We start from the raw sequence: 4437 nt of genomic DNA, 5'->3' as shown, positions 1-4437 counted from the left end.
GCTTTGTTTACCTACTTAAGCCTCAGCAATGGCGGGTGCCCCTCCCCCAGCCTCGCTGCCACCTTGCAGTTAGGTCTCAGACTGGTGTGCTAGCAATGAGGGAGGCTCCGTGGGCGTGGGACCCTCTGGGCCAGGGGTGGGATATAATCTCTTGGTGTGCTGTTTGCTAAGACCCTTGGGAAAGCACAGTATTAGGGTGGGAGTTACCCGATTTTCCAGGTGTTGTGTGTCTCAATTTCCTTTGGCTAGGTAAAGGAATTCCCTTCCCCCTTGCCCTTCCCAGGTGAGGCAGTGCCTCATCCTGCTTCAGCTCTCGCTGGTTGGGCTGCACCCACGGACCAGTGCCAACTGTCCAACACATCCCAGTGAGATGAACCTGGCACCTTAGTTGAAAATGCAGAAATCACCTGTCTTCTGTGTCACTCATGCTGGAAGCTGGAGGCTGGAGCTGTTCCTATTTGGCCATCTTGGGCGTGCCCCCCTTTTTTTTCTTTTGAGATGGGGTCTTGCTGTATTGCCCAGGCTGGTCTCAAACTCCTGGGCTCAAGCCATTCTCTTGCCTCACCTCTCGAGTAGCTGGGACTACAGGCATGAGCTACCATGCCTCTCTATTTTATTATTATTATTATTTTTTTGTAGAGATGGGGTTTTACTATGTTGCCTAGGCTGGTCTGAAACTCCCGGACTCAAGCAATCCTCCCACTTCAGTCTCCTGAGTAGCTGGAATACAGGCATGCACCACGATTCCTGGTTTTATTTATTTCTTAGTAAAGAGGATTGCTAAAATTGAGTTACTTGTCTAAGGTTACATAGCTTGAGTGGTAGAGCTAAGATCCTGATCATCTATCTTTATGTTCATTTAACTCATGCCTACTTTCTAAACACTAGCAAATACCAACATTTCAAATGCTGCAAACATGGAACTGTTTCTGTGGCAGATGTATTCTATCTCCCAACTTTGAATGCTAGAGATTAATATCTTGTTTTGCTTTTTGGAAGGAATGGGGCAGAAAATGTATTAAATGAACAACAAATACCAGTCTCTTGGTTGCTAAACTTAGGATCTACAGCTGATAAGCCACTTCCATATATGAGTTACTGCTTTACATTCACTGAAGAGGGGTAACAAGTAATGCATTGATGCCAGTCATTTCTAGGGGTTCTGACTGGGGCATGGATTCTGGTTGTGAATGTTTTCCTTGCTGGTTCCTGTGGCTGAGTTACTTATACATCAGATGATTTTGTATGGGAAACTGCTTGCATCAGATACCAAAGTGGACTCGTCTTACCCATTCAAGCACTGAATGCTGAGATTGAATGGCAGCTTGTCTTTTTCCAGTATTTTCATTATTCTGTGTCATATCTATAATCTCATGTCCTAATGATTCCTGATAGGATATAAGAAAAGAAAATGGATTTACGCTAATTATCTGTAAAATATTAGTTAGAGAAACTTTCTATAGTAAAAAGTGAAATCTATAATGGCAATTTTAGCAAAAGATGAACAGAAAAACTAGGTTATAAGTGGGAATAAGGAGCAAAGCTAGTAAAGATAACTCTGGAAATTTGCAGAAAATCTGTTAAGTCTAATTTTAATGATTGCATTATGTTGGGAATGGGTGCTTGGTGTCACAAAAATTAACACTGAGACAAAGGATCTCTCAACAAGGCTAGTTTATTTTCTGCAGAAAGGGTGCTGCTCACTAGCGGTCTTGCCACGAGAGTACACACGAACAAAGAAGATAGGGTCATTTATAACCTGACGCATCCACCCTGCTGCTGTGTCTGGTTTCTGTTGGCTGGAACAGGACCTCACATTCTGTACTTGACTCGATTGGCTAGCAACTTAGAACTTCCCAAAACAGGCAAAGGCAGAGGAGAGAACAAAGGAAGAGAGGAAGTAACTTGTGGAATGCTGAGAGAGGCAAAAACACTTCCAAATAAGGAAGAGAAATAGGTTGTGACCTAAGGCTTGCTTGGACTGGTTCAGGCATGCCAGGGCAAATATCTAGGCTAAAATGTGGGGGCTAAGAACACAGAGTATATTGATTTCTTTATTACAGCTAGCAGATATTTAAGAATATTAGCACAGGTCTTTGAGTAAATTTTGCTTCTAAGAGAGGTTAATATCTATTCTCAATTAGACTGGGAGGAAAGTCCCTTTGAAGAGGAACCTCTACTTATTTCATTTTCTACATATTAGCAAATAGTAAAACAGATCTGAGATTCCCCTTGCTTTTCTTCCTCTGTCCTCCCTTTTAGATTACTGCCATGATCAAACGAAGGGAAAAGAAGTGATTCATGTCAGAAAAATTGCATATATTGGAAAATAATTAACATTTTAGGGGATGAGAATTTGCAAATCTTTCTTGTTAAAAGCAGACTTTAAAAAATTAGATAATAAAGGATAACAGGATTAGGATTCTGAGGTAGCCTCTAAGTGAAAATAACTTTTGGTTGTTTTCGGTTGCTTACTTTTTCTCTCTATAGGTTCTTTTATCAGAATCACTAAAGAACTATGAATATGAGGAAAAGAATCCAAGAATGTTCCCTATTCTCTTCTGTCTTCCTGAAGCTTATTTATTTATATTGTAAATTGATAAATGATACTTATATATATTTTGGTGATGTAAAATGTTATCATTTATGAATACAATGTGGAACAATTATATCAGCTAATTAACATTTCTTTTCTTTTTTTTTTTTTAGTGGTTCCGGGTTTAATTGGGGGTGAAAGGGTGCTGCACAGTTGCTCAGAGGGCCCATAGCTGGGCCGCACCAAGTGTTTGCTTTTGCGACTGAACAGAGGAGCGTGGCCTAACTAGAAATAACTCGGTCCTCAAGTCTGCCTCCAGGACCTGGGGGAACACGGGGCAACTCTGCTGACTAGGTCTTCTCTTTGGAACACCCTTCTCACCACACTGCCCTGGGTCTGGGAGCCTCCCACCACTGGTGAAGTCAATTCCTTAAGGGAGAATCTGGCAGTGGCAGCCCCAACTGGGGATGGACAGGGAGTGGGGACCCCAGGGCCCTCAATCTGGAAGGGCCCCCTCCCAGCCATTTTGGGAACAGCAAATACTGTGTGACGGTGGCAGGGAGTGGGGGGTTCGGCTACTGGCTGGCGGGCAAGAGGGGAGCTGGCGGGCCCAGCTGCCCTGCCCCGCCCCGAGGCCAGGCCTGGGCTCCCCACCCTCACTCAGTGAGGAGGATGATGTGGATGCCGGAATCCGTGAACACAGGCCCTCTCATCTCCCCCGTCCACAGCGCAAACGAGGCGTCTTCAAATGGCTTCTGCATCTGATCTCTGCTGAAGGCACCCAGGTCTCCCCTGGCCTTGGCTGAGCTGCAGTCGCTGAACTGTGAGGCCAGAGACTCAAAGTCCTCCTCTCCCGACTTGATCTTCTGGATGTAGCGGTTGATCAGCTCCAGGGCCTCCTCCTTGGTCCAGGTGATCTCCTGCCGCCAGGACGAGGGCCGCCTTGACTGGCTGTGCTTCACCAGCAGGTGCGAGCAGCGGATCCTAGCGGGCTCCCTCAGCCCGTTTTTGCCACCACTGCTGCTGTTGCCCCTGGGCCGCTCCCACTGGCTGGCGTTAGTGATGTGGTTGAAGTAGTATACTCGGCCTGAGCTGCGGCTCATGCGCTTCTCCCAGCTGGGCGGCAGCTTCTCCTCGTCCGCCATCTTCCCTCAACATTTCTATTACTTCAAATATTTATCATTTCTAAAATTTGTTTTGTTTTCATTGTATGGAGTTATTTGTGTTCTTTGTATATTTTGGAGACTATCCCCTTAATAGATGTATGGCTCACACATATTTTCTCCCAATTTTTTGGTTGTCTTTTCAATCTGTTAATTGTTTCTTTTGTTGTGCAGCAGTCTTTTATTTTGTAGTAATCTCATTTTTGCTTTCATTGCCTACACTTTTGGGATCAAATCTCAAAAAGTCATTGCTCAGAACAATGCCATATAATTTCCCTCTAACATTTTCTTCTAGTAGCTTTACAGTTTCAGGTCTTATGTTTAAGTCTTTAATCCATTTTGAGTTGATTTTCGTATATGGCATGAGATAAAGGTCCAGTTTTAGTTTTCTACATCTGAATATTCAGTTTCCCCAACACCATTTATTGAAGAGCTTGTTCTTTTCTCATTGTGTATTCTTGGCATTTTTGTTGAAAATCAACCATACATATAAATGTTCATTTCTGGGCACATATTCTATTCCATTGGTCAGTATGTCTATTTTTATACCAGTACCATGCTGCTTTAATTACTACTGCTTTGTAATATAGCTTGAAATCAGCTTGTGTGATGTCTACACCTTTGTTGTTTTTCCTCATGGTTGCCTTTGCTATTTTTTTTGGTGTGGTTCCATATGAATTTTAGATTTCTAAAATTTCTATGAAAAATGACATTGGAATTCTGATAGAGGATGCATTA

At 43.3% G+C, this 4437-nt stretch overlaps 1 pseudogene across 1 annotated transcript; it reads right to left on the bottom strand.

Moving 5' to 3' along the window:
- Positions 1-2691: 2691 nt before the first annotated feature.
- Positions 2692-3684, bottom strand: LOC108536785 (peptidyl-prolyl cis-trans isomerase NIMA-interacting 1 pseudogene; annotated as a pseudogene). The gene has a single exon (XR_001887625.1). The product of XR_001887625.1 is annotated as a peptidyl-prolyl cis-trans isomerase NIMA-interacting 1 pseudogene (transcript).
- Positions 3685-4437: the final 753 nt, after the last annotated feature.

The sequence above is a fragment of the Rhinopithecus bieti genome, unplaced genomic scaffold, assembly GCF_001698545.2.
Source record: "Rhinopithecus bieti isolate Rb0 unplaced genomic scaffold, ASM169854v2 scaffold_13742, whole genome shotgun sequence".
Lineage (NCBI taxonomy): Eukaryota > Metazoa > Chordata > Mammalia > Primates > Cercopithecidae > Rhinopithecus > Rhinopithecus bieti.
The sequence above is the reverse complement of the archived record's forward strand: the minus strand, read 5'-3'. Positions and strand labels throughout refer to the sequence as shown.